General features: G+C 35.9%; 1 long non-coding RNA gene across 1 annotated transcript in view; it reads left to right on the top strand.

Annotated features, from left to right (window-relative positions):
- Positions 1-21462, top strand: part of LOC139041815 (uncharacterized) — a 116234-nt gene that overhangs the window by 49167 nt on the left and 45605 nt on the right. Inside the window, exons 2-3 of the long non-coding RNA XR_011497786.1 lie at positions 11461-11510; positions 15806-15870. This is a non-coding gene — a long non-coding RNA (uncharacterized lncRNA). The remainder of the gene's footprint in view (positions 1-11460; positions 11511-15805; positions 15871-21462) is intronic.

The raw sequence follows: 21462 nt of genomic DNA, 5'->3' as shown, positions 1-21462 counted from the left end.
TGGCTTCGTGGTAAGCCTGTCTCTGCGCTAGTGCTGTTATTCCTTACCAGTTAAGAACCCAATCTGGAGACCTTCAGAAAGTCGAGTGGCACTCTGTGATAATGATGGCCCACACTCAAGGTGCTTTACAGTTTACAAAATGTTTTCATCTAAGTGATTGCATTTCAGGCTTCTGATCACTCATTGAGGTAGACAGGACAAAGGATTTGGTTTCTATTTTCTAAAGGTGAAAATAGGCTCTCAGAGGGGAAGCAAACTGTAGCTCACCGCTATTAAGAAAGAGAAGAAACAAAGACAAGCTCTCAAGTTTTCTGAGACTGTGCCTATCTAGTCCACTTGTCTGTTTTAATCCTGTCAATGTTTCCACCTCAGTATCTCCAAAGTCATGCCCTCTTTCTACTTGCCACTGAGAACTTTGAGATGAACTTTATAAGAGTTTCCAGGGAAAGAATATGACAACAACAACTAACCATATGAAAAAGTGACACAGCCACTATATAAAGGTTCCCGTTATCAACACCTAACTACTAGCCAAGAACCTGGAGTTCTTGGCCCTCTTACTTGCATATTAACTGTGTGTCCTTGGACAAATCGAGCAACCTGTCTGGCACTCAGCTTCCTTATCTGTTAGATGAAAAGATGGTATAAGATCCCTCCTACATACAAAATTCTGAAATATTAGTCAAGGAATCCACATTCTTAAAAAAAAATCTTGCTGTGTTGTTTCCTCTTTGAATTGATGTAATGAGTTTCAGACTGCAATATTAAAGTTGCCAATTCTTTAACAATTTGCATTGTGTGACACTAACTTAAATCCACCTATGGGAATAGAGTTGGCGCAATGCACCATCTCAGCTTGCTGGGTTTATGTTTTCAAAACTAAAGGAAGTCGAGCTGGAACTGGTTTTGGAAAACTACGGAAACTCTATATCAAACTTGACAAGAAAGATAGCTCTGTGCCATATTAATGACTTTTGATCGTATTAGTAATCTCCTATTGCCTTGTTTTGGGATTCAGTTATGTTGGCATAGAATAAAAGACAATACGGTTGCAATTTAATCTACTAAGTCTCTCTAACATGGGGCACAAGTGTATGCCGTTTGAACGTGTTTACCTAGCACAGTTTAAAATTTACATGATTGATAAATTGCAAGCTTGATTAGACTAATATCAATAGGACTGTCTGACTAATTTGCATTTTCTGAATCTCTCTTGGGAGCCATCTTCCAGCTCATATCTTTGTTCATCACCAGTCTCCGATTTTAGCTTGAAGAGTTTCCAAAGAGAAAATGGTCAGTCTCACAATCAACAACATCAATTGCATGCCTGTTATTAACTCTCTTTTTTTCTCCTACTTTCTGACCTTTAAGAACATGATTATAAAGGAGACACATGCTTCTCAGCAGCATCAAGCACTGCTGCCCGCAAACATATCTTTGGATCCAGCAGACAGGCCTGTGGTCAGTGCCTTTTTTGCCATTTCTTTATAAGGTAATGTCATCCAGTTCAATTCAGAGGCTAGATGCTGAAGTGCTGCTTCTATAATTCCAGAAAGCAGCTTGCCATCCAAACTCATAATTAAAGAGGGCAGCAGCGTGTGTTCCAGAATGATGATGCAATATTTCGGGGAAGAGTCTGTTGGTAAAATCAGTAGCACGCCCACCTAGCCACTTCCATATTTGTCTAACAGAAGGCTACTTTTCTTACTCTGTGAATATTTATGGTCAAGTGTATTAACTGTTTCCACAAATAATGTTTGAGTCCCAGATTTGTCCATATCAAAATCAATCATACACAATCTAATGAATTACGTGGAACTGTGTAGAATGCCAGAGAACTCATATGGCACTTTCCGTGGTTGAAGAGCTAGCCAGTGACCTTTATCAAGTTATTAAATCTCTCTTTGCTTTAGAATTCTGGACTCTAATCTGTAAAACATAATGCATATCTCCTACTTACTTTACAGGAAATCATAATTAGTTTTTTTAAAATAAATCTTAAACCTATTAGGAAAAAATTCTCTATAAACACAGGATATCTTCCCACTAATTCACCTTTTATAATTTGTCAATTCTAACAGTTGTTTTGTTCCCTGTTGACATTAAATCTTTAGAAATGCAAGTTTCTAAAATGCTTTATTTAAAGAAATGTCTTAACAACTTCCACTACCAAGCATTTTTCTTCTTAAAGCATATCTGTTGAAGTCATAAAAGAACAATACAGATCATCAACCAGAAACTGGCAAAAAATTTTGCCTTTTTGTATCTAAGCAGGTAGTGTTTGTTTTTAAAGATTGGCACCTGAGTTAGCATCTGTTGCCAATATTCTTTATTTTCTTCTTCTTCTCCCCGAAGCCCCCCGTACCTAGTTGTATACTGTGGTTGTGAGAGCCTCTGGTTATGCTATGTGGGACACCGCCTCAGCATGGCCTGATGAGTCATGCCAAGTCCGTGCCCAGGATCTGAACTGGCAAAACCCTAGGCTGCCACAGCGGAGCGTACAAACTTAACCACGCGGCCATGGGGCCAGCCCCAGGGAGTGCATTTTTAATACCTAAGCATAATTTTATTTATTGTGGAAACTAAAAAGCAATTTTTTACTGAGGAACTTTCAAAACCAATTACTGATGCACAGATGAAACATTGTCCATCCCCTTTTTGCCCCCACCTCCTAATGCCATGCCTCTTTCCTGGAAAGTACAGTATAAATAGGGAAAATGGAAATATAACCGCTTTCATGCACTTCCTAATTACAGGGTTACATTTGTATTACTAAGAAATTCTGTTTGTTTTCCATTACGATTCCAGAGGAAAGCAACCCCAGAAGCTGATAAGTACAAGTTCAGGTCCAGTTGGAAACTTTTGTGTATGTTACTTTTTACGAAATTTCAGAAGACTTTTCTTACTAGTCCTTCTGGTGGAGGGGACCCAAGAGAAGAAGGCAAGAATGTGATGTGTTGATCTCTCATGCCATCTGTAGCTGTAAACACCCCTGGCCCTTCGAGGATATCACTCTGGCAAGACTATTTTAAAACATACCACCTCCTTCTGGTCTGCAGTACTTCAAGAAGTTAAAGTACTTTTAAAAACATCTTGGGAGAATTGAGACCATCTAAACTTATTTTTCTAGTCTTTTCTATACATCTACCAGGATGAACTCCCAGCAGACTAATCTTTTCTGAAAAGAGTAGAACTTGTCATCTGCTGACAGAAGCTGAAGAACAGGCTTTCATATCCTTTCTCTGAGTCTAGATAGAGAAATTGAGTGGCGAATTAATAAAATTCACATGATTCTGTTGAAGCCTTGTTAGAAATTGTAAAAATGGATTTCAGGCATTTCATCATGAAAATCACGTTTGACATGTCACTGGAATGAAAGAGATGATTAGAAAGGAAAAAGGGCAGGGAGGTGGAAGGGAGGAGGAAGAAACGGAATGGCTGAGATACCATTTCATAGAAAGCAGTTTCCCCAGAGAGTGTCTTAACTTTCTACTTTATTTTGCTTGTGTAAATACAGCGTCGGCAAGCTTTTCTTCTCCTTTCTCCATCTTTTCCCCTCTAGAAAGAAATTCTCATTTGCTGTAGCTGCATTTGGAAATGTAGCAATTTGAAAATTCATTTTATGTTTGACTTACTCAAGTGATTACATAGGTCTTATTTATATGATTTTTTATTTTGGTAAATGTGAAGTAAACCACATTAAGATTCAAGGACAGGTATAATGCAGGAGCAACTTTTCAACATTCAACTATCTTCAAAAAGACAGAACTTCATAAAAACATTCCTTTTATTGCCTTCATCTGGCATGTTTCTTTTCATTAGGGTCAAAGATTTGAGAGAGATGAAAGACCTCCCAACTTTACACAGAAATATATATCAAGCAGGAAGAACTCCTTAAGTGGAAACATTCCTACAATAACCTTCTTTATTTCTATCTCTTTATCTAATAAATTTTCTCATCCATCTTAAAAATAGAATGGAAGAAACGAAGTGTTCTTTGTAGGTAGTTCAGATTATGGCTACATTCAACAAGCAGATTAAAAAATACAGTCAACACAGCTATTTTTTTTTTAAAATCTACAAGTTTTGTCATGTAGACCAAAGATTCAGGTGACTATGAAATGTTCATTTTTATTAAGACATTTAGTACCATGTTTAAATATAATTGGCACATAACTTATGGCTGACATCTGGGTAGAAAGGTAAAATTGAAAGATGCTTTAGGTAACTTTAAAGTTCCCAATGAATTTCTTGTACTACTGAGAATAAACTGTGCATATATTTCCAATTCTGATCTAAACAGAAGATACATCTTTTATTTCTTTCAGACATATGGATAGCTCTGTGCCATTTAGAGTAAAACTTTATGCATATTGTCAGTATCTTATTTGTAGGAAAGACAAATTCATATTTCCTTTGTCTTTCTTATCTTTAAAAGAATTTATTTTTACTGTAGAAAACAGAATACAGAGATACAAAAGGAAGAAATTAAAAATTACTTCTAACCCCTTGTCCTCCACCACTCAGAGATATTCACCTGCTACTGCCTGGATGGGAGAGTCCACTGATGCGGAGTTTGGGTTTAATGTCCGTAGGAAGACTGAAGATAGGGCCTTGGATCTTCAAGAGAAGGGAGATTTACTCAGAAATCTTCTATTAAAGTCTATTGCATCAGACTAAAAATTTTCTGCACAGCTAAGGAAACAATCAAGAAAATGCAAAGACAAACTACAGAATTGGAGAAAATATTTGCAAACCATATTTCCAACAAGGCATTAATATCCAAAAGATATAAGGAACTCATACAACTGAATAGCAAAAAAACAAATGACATGATTAAAAAATGGGCAAATGACTTGAATAGACATTTTCCCAAAGAAAATATACAAATGGCCAGCAGATACATGAGAATGTGCTCAATATCAGTAATCATCAGGGAAATGCAAATCAAAGCCACAATGCGATCTCACATCAAGCTTGTTAGTATGGCTATTATCAAAAAGTCAAAAAATAATGAGTGTTGACAAAGATGTTGAGAAATGGGAGCCTTTATATATACACTGTTGCTAAGAATATAAATTGGTACAGGCATTATGGAAAACAGTATGGAGGTTCCTCAGGAAATTAAAAATAGAACCACCATATCATCCAGCAATTCCGCTTCTGGATAGATAGCCAAAGGAAAAATAAATCACTATTTCAAAGACATATCTACACTCCCATGTTTACCGAAGTATTATTCACATTAGCTAAGCTACATAAATAACTTCTAAGAGTCCAACAATGGATGACTAAAGAAAATGTGAGATATCTATATATAAAATGGAATATTACTCAGCCTTTAAAACGAAGGAAATCTTGCCATTTGTGACAACATGGATGAACCTGAAGGACATAACACTAAGTGGAATAAGAGGAAGACAAATATCATATGATCTCACTTATATGTAGAAAATAAAAAAGTCACACTCATAGAAGCAGAGAGTAGAATCCTGGTTAACAAGGGCTGGAGGGTAGGGGAATTGGAGAGACATTGGTCAAAGTGTACAAACTTTTATTTATTTATTTTTCTTTTCTTTTCTTTTTTTTGGGGGGGGGGGAAGATTATCCCTGAGCTAACATCTACTGCCAATCCTCCTCTTTTTGCTGAGGAAGACTGGTCCTGAGCTAGCATCTGTGCCCATCTTCCTCTATTTTATATGTGGGACACCCGCCACAACATGGCTTGACAAGTGGTAGGTAAGTCCACACGTGGGATCTGAACAGGCGAACCCTCTGGCCACCAAAGCAGAACGTGAGAACTTAACTGCTGCACCACCGGGCAGGCCCCCAAACATTTAGTATAAGATGATTAAGTTCTAGAGACCTATTGCACAGCATAGTGACTATAGTTAGTAACAATGTATTGTATACTTGAAATTTGCTAAGAGAGTAGATCTCAAACGTTCTCATCACACACGAAAAAAAGGTAACTGTGAAAATATGGGTATGTGGGTATGTTAATTACCTTAATTGTGGTAATCACTTTACAATGTATGTGTATACCAAAAACATCTCAAGTTGTACACTTTAAATATATACACAATTTTTGTCAATCATACCTCATTAAAACTAGGGAAAAAAGCACACTTTCTCAAAAGTTCTTATGTTAACAGATAAAATTTAAAAACAAAACAAAGCAGCTTCACAGCAGACTTGCACATTTCCGTCTAGGCTCAGGGTAAGGAGCCTAGGCTAAGGGAAACAAAAATCCTGGACTACCTTCCTCATGAATTCGAGGCTTGGTATCCCAAGAAAAGAGAAATCAATTTAATATATATATATATATATATATATATTTTTTTTTTTTTTTTTTTGGGCCACTTGGTTGAAGCAAATATACCATGCATTTTGGAAGGACTCTCCCATGGTAGAGTTAGAATGTCAATAATTTTTGATATTAGGAAAACAATGTGAAAGATAGTTTAAAAAATGTATGTTTAGAATGATTAAGTACCAGAATAAGGAGTCAAAACATAGAGACCAATAGCAAACTGTGAAAAAGGAATAGGCTCATTTGAAAAAGAATCAAGTAGAAATTCTAGAGATGTTTTCTTTGCTTCCCAGAGACCTCTTAATACTGGAGACCCTTAATGCTTAGTTCTCAGCTCTCTTCTCTGTCTTCCCTCAGGCTCTTAATTATCTCTCTTCGTTATACCTCAGACTCCTTCAACACCTGCACTTGAATATCTAATAGGCATCTCAAATTTGATACACTCACAACTGAACCAGATGTTACCCCAAATCTGCTTCACCCACAATCATCCTCATCTCAGTTGATGGCTCTACTCTTCCTCTCTTTTTGTCACATCCACATCATTGTTGTTAAATCCACTTGGCTCTACTCTCAGGATAGATCTAGAATTGTGCCACTTCTCATCACCTCTACTGCTCTTATCCTGTTGTGAGCTCCCATCATCATACTTCTCCTAGATTACTGGTCTCCTGGCTTCCATCCTTGAGCCCTATAGACTGTACTCAATACGTCAGAAGTCAATCAGATCATGTCATTCTTTGCTCGGAATCTTCCAGTGCCTGCCCATCTCACTCAGAGTAAAAACAGAGCTCTTAAAGTTCCCACAAGGTTCTGCTAGTTCTGGCCCATTACTTTCTAAGCTCATTTTACGTTAATCTCTCCTTACTCCCTCTGCTCCAGCTACACTGGCCTCCTCTGTGTTTCTCAAAACTCTGGTCTGGGTCTGTTCTTTTCACCTGGAATCTCCTCCCCTAGATCTCCCCATGGCTTCCCTATCACCTTTTTCAGATCTTAGCTGACACAACAACCCCTCCTGAGTCCTTTCCTGACCATCCCGTTTAAAATTAACTCCCCCTTCCCAACACTCAGTATCCCTTGTCCTGCTTTCTTTTTCTTTTCAGAATTTATTCTTTCTAATCTACTATAATTTATTCATCTGTTTATTGTCTCCCCCAGTAGAATACAAGTTCCACGTGGGTGGGACTTCCATATGCTTTGTTCACTGCTAACGGGATGCTTAAAAAATCTTTATCGCCTTGCCCCTATCAGTCTTAATGATACGATTCTCTGGCATCTGTAAGAAAAGAACACAATATTTTTGAAAAAGAAAGTTTCCTATGTAGAGTTGCACTGTGAAAAAAATATTTTCAAAAAAAGGTATTAGGTTAGATAAATGATGATAAAAAAAGGAAATGAAAGATAGTTTAATGTTTTACACTAGAGAACTGGAACAGGAGGGTTTATTGAGGAAGCTGGAAATACCGGGGATAGCTGTCACTTTGAGTTAGAAGACGGCAACTTTGTTCTTTATTTTGGACAAGTTGTCTTTCAGGTATTTAAAACAAAGTGTCTTGTAAGCAACTGGATCTGAGAGATACAGTTTGGTCTTAGATTGAAATTTCTCTCTTTTGGTTATCCTCAGATTTGTTATTAAAAAATCCTCAAGTTCAAAGGTAGGGTTTAAAAAAATTTTTCTACATTTTATTAAAAACATTTGGACACCAGAGAACTTAGGAAAAATGAGTCTCTCCCAATTCCTTCAAAACTAAATTTTAAACACTTTCAGTTTAGCTTTCCCCTTGTTTGTCGTGAAATGCTTTTTATCACAGGACAAAGTAATAAAAATCTGACAGATTTCTAGTGCAAGTAACAATTATTCTCAATCGTAAAAAAAAGTTAAAGAAACAAAGAAATTTCTTTTGAGGGAGGTTTTTAAGGATGGGTATTTAAAATTTAAAGACTTTATTGTTCTTTTGTTAATCTTTTTCATTTCAAAATATGGTCTTTGATTTTGTGCCAAAAGACGTCTATTTTTGCTGTACTAAGAAGTTGCCTGATGGATGATGATATTGTCCATACTCTGGCTAGTGGTCCTTCTTGACATTGTCCTGCTGAATTTTATACAAATAATTTTACAAAGGTTTATTTTCTTTCTTACCACCTCCCATGGGAACTTGACTTTGGCAGCCTTCTATTGGTGATTATAATATTCAGCTTGAGCTGAATCAGGACACAGGCTGTGAAATATTCTATTTAAAAATCCATTTGTGAACCATTAACAGAAGGCATATGAGAGTATTGTAGCACTGCTTAATGGAAGGTAGCAGTGTCTTAGCTGTGCGGATAAATAGAATTCGATTAGATTTTAAGAAGTGGTTTAACGTTCACCATTTTCTTATATATTTGAAAAGGCAACCAATATACTAGTATTAGCATTAGGCGTTAACTTTTGAAAATGAATTAGAGGTATATTCTTATGGGTTATACTACATGATGCAGACGTTTATCCGTAAATGGGTCAAAGTTCTTCCTACTTTTTTTTTTTTTTCTTATTTGTATGCTGGTTTGCCCTCATGTTCTTGTCTTCTAAATATCAGAGTGGCTCAAGGCCCAGTCCTTTGGCTTCTTCTCTTATCTAGCTATACTCATTCTCCTTTTCTCTTATCCAGTCTCAAAGCGTTAAACACCATCAATGTACTGATGACACTAAAATTTTTATCTCCAGTACAGAACTCTCTTCTGAACTCAGAAATGTACGTCCAATGACCTACATGCAATTGTTCCTTAAGATATCTCATAGGCCTATTAAATTTGAAATATCCAAAACTCAGTTCCTGATATTTGAGACTCCCCACCATCAATTCAGCTCCTCCTACAGTCCTTCCAACTCATTAAATGATAGGGTATCCAGATACCTCAATTTTGCCTTTCTCAGAATAATTATTAATAGCATCCTCTTTCGCTTTCAAAAGCACCCTCTTTAAGTTTCAAAAGTTGTGATTTATTATATGGTCACATTAGTTAATGATAATTCCATTCCCCATGTTGCTTAGATCCCAAAGAAATCTGTATTCTTCCCATCTTCCTCCCATAACACACATGTAGTTTATCAGCAAGTCCTATGGGTCTTATTGTAAAAATATATACAGAATTCAACCATTTCTCATATATTCATTGTCACCCCATGTTGATTCAAACCAGCACCGTCTCTTACCTGGGTGATTGCAATAGCCTCCTAACTAGCATCCAGAGTTCCCCATTAAAATGTATGTGGGATGATGTTACTGCTCGGCTCCAGAACCTCAGCTAAGTAGCTAAATTCTTATTACCTTTGATGGACTTCCTGATGTCCATATTTTACAGCCTGTTTGGACTTAGAAGGTGGATCTCCCAGCCTCAATTAAATTCTCCATTGCTATTCATCTTACCTTTTGGAACAGCTGCAAGCTCTATCTTGCCCACTTGCCAAGACTGAAAGCTGTTGCTTGACTCCTGATCACCAATGCTACCAGACTGGACTATGGTTCCTTACTTGGCATCTGTGGCTGTGTCTACCTTCTTCCTTTGCTCTTAGTTGGCCCAGCCATATTGGGCAGGCCTTCAACAGCCCTAATAATTCCCAGTATGTTCCATCTTATTTTAAGTAACTAGGCCAGATCCATTTGGTTACTTAAAGCAAGGAGCAATATTGGTTATACCAACATCTAGAAGTAAAGGAGAAAGCCAAGTTCATTAGAAGGGTGGACTAGTTAGAGCACCAACAGTAGGAACATTCATGATATCTTGCTCAAATGTATCTACAGCCACTTACTTGTCCTTTGAATTGATTTGAAAAAAGTATCTAGACTTGCATTTAGAACTCACGCTACAATTTCATTATTTTCAAACATCAGGCACCCTTTTAGGTAAATATTTCTTGGGATAGTGAACTTCCACAAAGATTTTAAAGAAATTTAAAAAGTAAACTTGGTAAGAAATACACAAATATTTCATGAGAATGATCAGTCCAAGAGAAATATTGTCCTTTAAAGATTATAGTAGGTGGTTTATTAGCACCTGAAATTTTTATTTAAGCCCCCTACCCAATAAAACATTTATGATGGCTTTTTCAAGAGATGACATGACATGCCTTTCTTCCCAACCATGTCAAATTCTTGTTCTAATATTCAAAATGAAGCAACAAATGGACAATTTTGATATGACTTTGGTTTATAAGCAATTACTTAATAGAAAGCAAGTGCCTCAGTCCCTGAGCCTTTTGTTTCATGTCTTGCTGAATATCTTCAAATTAATTGGATATAATCCATTTTAAATCTATCTTGGTGGATTATTTACGTGTGATGTTTCTAAACATGAATCAGTGAAGAGATCTGACTAACCTTAGATTTCTTCAAAATCACAGTGCCAAAATTCTTTTTATGCTCCTTTGTGGAATACTAAAAGTTCATATTTAGTACGGTCTTATAAATTAAAATGTATGGAAATACAAAGTGAAGTTGAAGGACTTCGAATTTAACTTAAATAATCACTCTTTTCACCCCTTGGTAAAGCAAGCAATTTGTAAGGATTTAAAAATGTACCTAGGAAATCTTATAACAAACTCTAAAGGCCTGATGTCACTCAGGTTCTGGGACTTTTTACAATAGATTTAATACATGCAGGACTGACCTTCAATCCATGATGATGAAATAATGATTTACCTAGTTGTATGGTTTGATGCAGTCAATGAAATTTGAATCCTGAAATCTTAACAAAGTCTTCTTACTTTTTAATCATAAAAAATTAGTTTTATTTGTGGTATCAGAAATGATCTATCCCTCACGTATATCAACCTGTTACTCCAGTTACCTAGTAGTAATTTTAGGTCAATCCTCATGTATTTATCAGAAGCCTCTCTTTCTAGAACATCCTTCTAGACAAAAAAAGACTTCACTACTCATATTCAAATCCTTGAAATGTTATCTATAAAACTCCCTTTTTTGCTCCTTTTACAAATTAACTAAGGCCTCCAATGATTGGGAAACTTGCTTCCTCTGAACCAAAGGAGCAGGAAGAGGCCTTGTAGTATCTTTTTATTCTCGTAGAAACTAACACCTGAAACTTCAACATCGAATGTTGTAAATCACGAATTCCTAGTTATCATGAATTTTCTATTATTTCTTCAGGAAGTTGATGTGAAGATGTTCCAGAATTATGAGAGCTGGAAGAGTCTACAGTAAGTGTTTGTCATTCAGGTATTACTGAGGTTAAATAGTGTCTTGGTTGTTGTCTTCGCTTTCTTCCCCCTCATGCCCTATCACTGGCTGGATAATGGAGGAGGGTGGGAGAGAACTGAGAGAGAGAGAGAAGGGGAAAAAGAGAGAGGGAAAGAGAGAAAGGGAGACATAGACCCACACTGGTATCTTTCTTTCCTCTCCCATCCACTTTAACACCACTTCCTTGGCTTTAACTGCATCATTTGAGGACTCTGGCTCCTTCTGGATAAGCCCCTTCCAAGATTCAAACTCTCATCGGGCTCTGCATTGCTCTTCTTGCCCCTTCAGTCTCGGAGTGGGTAATTGATTGCCTATTGTTACCAGTCTCTAGATGCCTTGAAATCACTTGTACATTCCCCTAACTCTGCCCTTCTCTTTGTAAATAAAGATTAATTAAATTAAATTCTCTTCATGTAAATCATCTGAGTTTATTCTGACCTTGACTGATACAAATAAACCTCAAGCAGATTGGAATATTTATTTTCTATATTTAACAACATCCAGGGAAGGGAATTTTTCAGCCACATTTAGTGACAGGTTATAATCAAAATTCCTGCATTAATTCCTACTTAATTAAATCTAAACTCACTATGCTTCTGTTTAAGCATAGAATCTGCCCTCAGGAACTTACTTCACTACTCGGAATCTTTTGTTTTCAACCCAAGTAGCTTAGTTCAGTTCAGACTTTTTCTTTTTCATTTATTTTTTTCTCAGTTTTAATGTTGTATTTTTAGTTCACTTTTGGGTCAGATATTTCCCACATCGTTTGCTGTCACAAATACTCCTTTCTGGACCAGACTAGCAAAACACAGGCTATAGCATACGTGTACCTGCACCATTAGGTGATTCCTTTATAAGCTATGAGGCCATTTTGTTTTTTGGTTATTACCTGACTAGATTTTAGTTTTATTTATTTGCATATAAACTCTTACAGCATTTCCTTCACAAGGTCAATGGACCGTGAACAGTCTACATATTACCTCTCAAATTATGCTTGTGATTTAATTTTTGAATGTTTTGTATTTTCACGTACACATAGGCACATTCGGGATCATTAGGATGAGCTGACTGTAGCCAGGCACTGACACAGATTGCAGTGTTTATTTTATTGCTGCATGAGAACTATAAGCATAAGGACCTAGTCCCTAGAATGTTTATCCACAGTGAAATTACGTTAAAGGAACATTTTAAGTCAATGTTGAAGGTCTGTAAGGAATCACATTATCAATGCTTTAATACAATTTTAAGTGTCTTGGGAAGGATGATATCTTCAAAGTTCTTAGTTAATATTCAGTAAGACTCAGTTAAATGAATAAATGAAATATTGAACCAATACAGGAATGAATGGCACTCCTTTAAATTGCTTTTTATTTGTTAGTGCTGCTGAGTTGATTCTGATTCCTAGCAACCGTGTATACAGTAGAGCAGAACGCTGCCTGGTCTTTTTGCACCATCCTCTCATCTTCCAGGGCTGTATCAGACAATGTTCTCCTGCTATTCATAGGGTTCTCATGGCCAGTTTTTTTGGAAGAGGGTGGCCAGGTCCTTCTGCCTAGTCTGTTTTAGTCTGGAAGCTCCGCTGAAACCTGCCCACCATGGACGACCTGCTGGTACTTGAAAACAGATGGTATAGCTTTTCGCATCACAGCAACATGCAGCCACCACAGTGTGACAAATGACAGATGGATGATGTGGTTCTCTGACTGGGAAACGAACCTGGGTCACAGCGGGGAAAGTGCCCAATCTTCACTGCTAGACCCCAGGTTATTTTTATAGCTGGGTGGTATTCCATGTTTCATGTACCATAACTTGTTTAACCATTCACGTGTTAAAGGATATTTAGATTGTTTCCAGTTGTTCTCTATTACAAACAAAGCTACTAGGAACATTCATGTGCAGGTTTTTGCGTGAATATAACTTTTCATTTTTATAGGATAAATAGCCAGGAGTGGAATTGCTATGTGGGTTGGTAGTTGCATGTTTAGTTTTAAAAACTTTTTAAAGAAATTGCCAAGCTATTTTCTAGAGTGGCTGTACCATTTTGACATTTCCAACAGCGATGTACGAGGGAGTCAGTTTCTCCACATACTTGTCAGCATTTGGTGTTGTCACTATTTTAAAATTTTAGCCATTTTGCTAGGTGCATAGTAGTATCTCATTGTGGTTTGAATGTGCATTTCCCTAATGGGTAATGAAATTGGACATCTTGTTATATACTTATTTGCCATAAATATATCTTCTTTGGTGAAAAATCTGTTCTTGTTTTTTGTCCATTTTCTATTTGGATTGTTTATTTTTTCAGCTATTGGGTTTTGAATGTTCTTTATATATTCTAGATACTAGTCCTGTTAGATATATGGTTTGCCTAAATCTGAATCAACTCCCACTCTGTAGCTTTGCTTTTTATAATCTTAACAGGGTCCTTCACAGAACAAATGTTTTTAAATTTGATGAAGGCCAATTTATCAATTTTGCTTTTATGGATTACGTCTTTGATGTCAAGTATAAGTAAGACTTCTTTGCCTAGGCTTCAATTCCAAATATTTTCTCCTATTTTCTTTTTTCTAAAAGGCTTTTAACATTTTGCATTTATGTCCATGATTCATTTTGAGCTAATTTTTGCATGAGAAGTAACATTTAGGTAGAATTTCACTTTTTTTTTTTTTGCCTCTAGAAGTCCACTCCTTCCAGCAGCATTTATTGAAAAGGTTATCTTCCCTCATTGGATTGCTTTTGCATCTTTGACAAAAAGCAGTTCAGTGTATATGTATGGGCCTGAGTTCTCTATTCTGTTCCATCGATCTGTGTGTCTACCCCTCTGCCAACACTATACATTCTTAATTACTGCACCTACATAATAAGTCTTGAAATTGACTAGACCGATTCTTACTACTTTATTCTTCCTTTGCAAAATTATTTTTTACCTATTCTAGTTCCTTTGTCTTTCTATATAAATTTTAGAATAATCTTCTCAACATTTAAGAAAAAAAATCTTGCTAAGATTTTGATAGAAAGTGCATCAAGCCTGTATATCAATTTGGGGAGAATTAATATTCCACTATTTTGAGCGGCCCAAAGCATGAGCATGTTGCCTTTCCATTTGTTTATATCTTCTTTGATTTCTTTCATCATTGCTTTTTAGTTTTCAGCATACAAGTCCTGTATTTTTGTTAGATTTACACCAGAGTTTTCAATTTTTTTAATGATTGTAAATTGCATTGTATTTTAAATTTTAGTGCCATTGCTGCTATATAGAAATGCAGTTGATTTTCGCGTGCTTATCTTGTATCCAGGAATCTTGCTGAACTCATTTATTAGTTCTAGGAGGTGTTTGTGTGTTCCCTGGGATTTTCTACATAGACAATGATATCATTGCTCTACAGGGAAAGCTTTCCTTCTTTGTTTCCAACTGTCTGGCTGATTTTCTTTTCTTGCCTTCTTGACTGGCTAGAACTCCCAGCACTGCACTGAATAAGAGTGGGGACAGCAGGCATCCTTTATTGAATTTAATTCTGTTTCTCTCTCTAGTTTACTGAGTTTACTTCAATCTACAAATTTCATTTAATCTGTAAGGGTTCCGACCAGTGATCTCTATTACACTGGTGTGTTAACTTGTACACAAGGCTGCTGACTTGTAAAATGAACAAACGTGTCTTCTATTCCTATCTTTGAATTCCTAAAAGCTATCTTAAATATTACTGCAAAAATATGGCTTGAGGACCTCCGATTGTAAATCCCCTTGCCTTGGCATAGACAATACTAAATCCTTTCTGGATAAGATCACTGAGATAGCAGTAATAAAATAGTCAAACAAGAAAATTCCGATGGAGTCACAAGTGATTGTTTTCACCTCAACTGCTTCTATGTGATGAGGCAGGAGAAAGGAATAGGAAGAAATTTGATAATACAAAGAAGAGAGTAACTGGAGAGCAAAGCTATCACTAGCAATGAAAGAAAACTCTTTTAGGTTCCATGGAGCCTAGAAATTGTGATATAAGGAGGTTGAGACCTGGAAGTTGTCCACATTTTGGCTCCGTCAATAACTAGTATAAACCTGTGCATATACCTCCTGAAGTCTCTGAAGTCTTACTTGATGCCTTTAAATTTAATTTAAGGACAAAAATATCTCTTCCATAGAGAGTTAGTGTATGTATTAGATGAGATAAAGCATAATATTTATATGATATAACTAGTCTAGCACATAGTAAGTATTCAGTAACAATTTTGTTTTCCTTTTTCTCCTGCTGTTCTGCAGACCCAAAGTGTTTCACAAAGCCTATGCTAGTATTAAGGGACAGAGCGGACTACATTTCATAGAAGGTACGTGGCATCATGTGAAATGAAGACAGTAACACTCTGTGGTGTTTCTATGATCGCAACCATTTGTTCAGCAGAAAGTACAAACACAAATAGCCATTGATATAGGCATATTTGTTTCAGACATTGTATTCTTCTTTGAAATATGTATGCTGAACATTTGCAAAGCCTAGTACGTCTTACACAGAGTGGAAACAATCAAACATGGAGGGTGAGGAACCATGGGACAAGAGAAAGAACAACTGGTAACTAAATGAGCAAAAACAGGAGACAGACAAGTGGAACCACAACTGCGGACATTTCCTAGTGACTTCTGTCTAAGAATTACTCTAACGAGGAAAAAGGGGTAGTTTATTCCAGAACTGCACTAAAATTATGCTTAAATAAAATCTCTAGCTGACTATTCATTGTGAGAGTGTAGCCTTATTGTTCCTAGATCTTGATAAATGGCAGATACTGATCAAAGGAGAGATGTTTTGTTTTATTTTATTTTTTATTTTAATTTTAAAAGCTTTTATGAGTTGTTCTCTCTCTGTGAAGAGGCCCTGTAATCTTTTGGGTGTGTCACTGGTTATACAATTGTTTGAGTTGGATTTATTAAAAACTATGCCATACCGGAAAAACTAAAAATTATTGCAAATGTCAAAGACGATTATAGCTGAAGTTTACCCCTGAGCAGTATCAATCTGTTGTAAAAAAGAATTCATATTTTCTGACAGAAATTATTGCTCCAAAAACAAGGTTGAAAGAAGACATTTTTTTCTGGGTAGTTTAGTAGCTGATCTTTGACGCTTACCTCTTTTAATTTAATAAAATATTTTTGAACACTCCTGATACAGAGCTGCAGGGCAAATCAAGATGTTCCAGCTTGCTGCTGCTCTTTTAGTTGGCAGGGGCTGAGGAGCTGTGTAATTAGATAAGTGTTCCCACCAGTTCCAGGGGTGCAGTAATGTTTTTCATCTTTTCCATTATTGTACACTTAACTATGAAGCATACACTCATTTGGCGTTCTAAGCACGTTTGATTGATTTACAATGTCAGAAAAATTTACAGATTATGCATTCCAAAAGATAAGAGGGAATTAATGTCTAGGAAAAGTTTTTAGCATAGCTCCTCTAGCCAACATTAATTTTTTTAGCATTAGTGTGTCTAAGTGTACAGAAGTAAGTAAACATGGACAAATGTAATCCAAATTAAATTGCTGAGAATATTATTTTCCATTGGTTTGCTCTGGGTTTATATGTAATAGTTCTTGATGTATACTTTGAAGTATGTCCTGACTTTTATTAGAATGTCAAAATAATGTTCAAAATGCTACATCACACACTGCCACATAGTCTCTTTGGACATGCTAGTTTTTTTCTTCCAGAAACACATAAAGATTTAAACCAAATGAAAATCAATGAAAATGATGAACGAAGTATAAAATGAATTTTGAAAGAGGAACATCAAACAGCCTCTTAGTTTTCTGGAAATCTTACGTTGTCTAATAAGAAATAATCTGAGATTTTTCACAATGTATTTTAGCTTTACTTACAAATTTTATGTACTTTATAATAAAAGCCACTCAAATAATTGGGAAAGTGTAGCTCTAGTTTGAGAGATTTAACAGATACAAAATGCTTCCTACTCTGACTTAAATTGCAATATGGACATATCAGTAGAGAAAATTATTAATATTTATAGTGATCATATATTATTAAAAGTAAAAATCAATTATTTTAAAGTTTGAGTTTAAGTAAGCTTAGCAGGATTTTGCTTTACAAAATAATTAAATTCAGCTTTTAGATCATTCTTTCATTCATGATTTATAAAAGGCAAGTCTGCTATTTTAGGGGTTAGGTGAGTTTTTAAAATAAATATTTGGAATCTCACAAAGGCATTTTTAGCTGTCAGGAAGAAATAAGATTTTTAGCTAAAGAAAGAATCTACCTATAATCAAGGCCTGAATAGTTTTTTATTCAGATTGCATTTTGCGTAAATGCAGACAGAGTTGCTGCAAGAAAATGTAGCGTGAAGTGTGGGTGTGTGTTTGATACAGAGATGCATAACTTAGCCTCTGGAGAATCTCAGTGAATATCCACATGGGGTTAGGACACAGACATTCCTGGCTAAGGAGTCAGTGAGCAGAAGTGTTTAGGTGGCATGCTGTAATTATGCCAAGTTATAAGCAAAGGTGGTTTTTCTCTTTGCAGATGTAGCTGGCTATTTGTTTGACTCCTGAGAATTCCCATGTACTGGATGAGAAGAGAATTTTTTTGCTTTTATTTGTTTCTTGCATTTCGAGTCATCATTTTTAGTTCATTTCTTATCAGATCTTGAGGAGTTCTTTTGGGCCATCATATGGATTTTGATTCTCGAATCTCAAGATCTGGTTATTTGTATTTTTCCTTCATTAATGTCCAAAGAGAAAAACCATTAAAGCATTGTTTAATTAAGAAGCCACAAAGATTTTCAATTGCAAGGAATTTTTCAGGTGTATTGTAGGACTAGCCCAGTGTTTAAGTGTTCTGATAAACCTCTGGGGATTCATGGAGCTCCTCTAAAGACCTCTGTGGAGGGGGCGTGATGGGTTAAGGGGTGGAGACCAAATGGGCAGTTGCGATGTGGGGCCCCTGCTTCAATCAGCATGATTCTACCTTTATCTCTTGCATATTCGTCTTCCATGTAGGCTTTCATTTACAAAACAGTTCAAATGAAAGTTAAATACTACTGGCTGAACACTCAAATTGGCATGTTTTTTAAAAAAGATATTATCTAGCATTTACTTCAACACAGTTCATCAACAAATCATTCAGTTTATTTAAATGTCTTCTGTCTGTCTGGCATTTTTTAAATTATTCAAAGAAATAGAACCATATAGTATCTTCTTTGGTTTAATTTTTTTTATTGATATATAATTGGCGTATAACATTATATTGCTTTCAGGTGTACAACATAATGATTTGACATTTGTATACATTACAAAATTGCTCACCAGCATAAGTCTAGTTAATATCCATCACCATATAGAGTTACAAATTTTTTTTCTTGTGATGAGAACTTTTAAGATTTACTCCCTTAGCAGTTTTCAAATGTACGATATAGTATTATTAACTATAGTCACCATGATGTACATTTAACCCCCATAACATTTATTTTGTAACTGGAACTGTGTACCTTTTGACCACCTCCATTCATTTTGCCTACCCTCCTCTGCCTCTGGCATCTATCAATCTATTCTTTGTATCCGTGAGTTCGATTGTGTCTTTTTAAGATTTCACATATATGAGATCACACAGTATTTGTCTTTTTCTGTCTGACATTTCACTTAGGGTAATGCCCTCACGGCCCACCCATGTCGCAAATAGCAAGATTTGCTCATTTTTTTATGACTGAATAATATTCCATTGTGTATGTGCATACATATACCACATTTTCTTTATCCATTCATGGACACTTAGGTTGCTTCCGTGACTTGACCATTGTAAATAATGCTGAAATGAAAATGGAGGCATATATCTTTCTAAGTTTTCAATATTTGAGTCATGGAGGGATGGGAGTTTGTAGAAACAAGTTTTCTTTTTGCAAAAAGACAAAATCTTAGATTGAGTTAAAAAACAATATCCAGGATCTAGCCCCGTGGCTGAGTGGTTAAGTTCACGTGCTCTGCTTCGGGGGCCCAGGGTTTCACTGGTTCAAATCCTGGGTGCGGACATGGCACCTCTCATCAGTCCATGCTGAGGTGGCATCCTATATAACTCAACTAGAAAGACCCACAACTAGGATATACAACTATGTACTGGGAGGCTTTGGGGAGAAGAAGAAGGGGAAAAAAAAGAAGAAGATTGGCAAAACATGTTAGCTCAGGTGCCAATCCTTTAAAAAAAAATCCAGTAAAGGCAAAGTAGACTAAAAAGAAAATCAAAACTAGAAATACACATATAGTAAATTTAAGAAGCTTGATGTAGTATATATTATGTATGTATATAAATATATATAATAAACAACAACCATACTTCAACCTGATTTCGTTAAAAAGGTCCTGGATTTTGAGCTGATTGTAATGAGAAGATATTTGGGGGTCTTGAGAGAAGGGATGAGCATTTTTTCCATGTGGGAAGGATGTAAGTGTGGCCAGAGAGTGACCTGTGGCAGACAGTATTTTCTCCAAATGGCCCCGCATTATGTTATGTTATGTTGTGATATGTTATGTTATATTGTATTAGATGTTATATTGTATTGGGATATTATATTTTATTATATTATGTTCCATCATGCGTGACCTTCTTGCAGTGACATTGATATTCTTCCCACTAAGATTGAGAAGGAGGGGTCTTATGTCACTTCCCCCTGAATTTGAGTAAGCCTGTGACTATAGTTGAAGTGACAGTATGTGACTTCCATGGCCATGTCATAAAGTCTGATAAAGCTTCTGCATAGTTCCTGTTGGAATGCTTACAAGCCATCATGCCGTAAGGAAGCCCAGGCCACATGGAAAAAAATGGGAAAGAATGCCCTAGTGACCAAAATATGGAAAGAAATAATCGATTGTATTTTTGTGGAGAATGCAAAATGTAGAGTACTTAGGGGGCAATGTCATAAAGAAAGAACATAGCACATGGCATTTTCAATGTATTTGAGCAGTTTATTATGTAAATAGTTATCTGATTTCAATATTACGAATAGGAATAATAAGTCAATGAATATACTTGAATTCAATTATTCAGTGGTCATTCAAACCACACAGCTCAGGGCCAGAGACTCACAGCAGTTTTCAATCAGTTAGGGAATAGGATAATTTTCCTCCCCCTCTAAAACAAGGCTCTATCTTGAATCACTTCAGCACCTTCTCCTTTTCCCAGCTTATACCCTCTCTTTTCTTAGTGCTAAATTAGCCCCCCAATAATCACACACAAACAAATAAATGTGTGTGATGGAAGAGATGAATGGACTTCTCTAGCACATTGACAGGTGCTCTCCTAGGTGCTAGGATTACACACTTGGATAACCAATGATTCTTATCCACAAGGAACCACGTTGATAACCAATGATTCTTATCCACAAAGAACCACGTTTGAGCAGATTGCATCAAAATAACCCATTCTTTCAGCTGAATCTATTTTGGGGATTTTGTCTTTTTCTGAATTGGCTTTTTAATCTCTTTCAATTCTTTCTTTGCTGTTATTTCAACAATTCATGGCATCACAGTTTTCTTACAAAAAAATGTCTTGAGGGACAGGCAAAGATTTCTCCTAAAATCAGCTTCATAAGTTTATGAAAAGATTATTCATTTCTTTCCACACAAATATACTTGGCCATAGGATGGTAAATACCTAATTTATTTTATATTTTCATACAAATAAAGTCTCTTTTGAAGTATTTATTTCATTATAGCTAAAAACAAGCAAAGGAGTGATATAGTCATTAAGGGTTATTAAAAGTAATTCTTTGTGATATACCATAAAAAAGAGAACATCATCACAAAAAACTCAGATTATAAAGTTTTAGTTTTCTGCTGATTATTCTGTATAGATTAGTGAAATACTTTTATTTTAACACATACCATATTAAAATGGTCAAGAAATGGAGAACCCAAACCTAACGAAAAATGCT

This window comes from Equus asinus, chromosome 24 (assembly GCF_041296235.1).
Source record: "Equus asinus isolate D_3611 breed Donkey chromosome 24, EquAss-T2T_v2, whole genome shotgun sequence".
NCBI lineage: Eukaryota > Metazoa > Chordata > Mammalia > Perissodactyla > Equidae > Equus > Equus asinus.
Note: the sequence above shows the minus strand (reverse complement) of the source record. Positions and strands in the feature narration are given on the sequence as shown.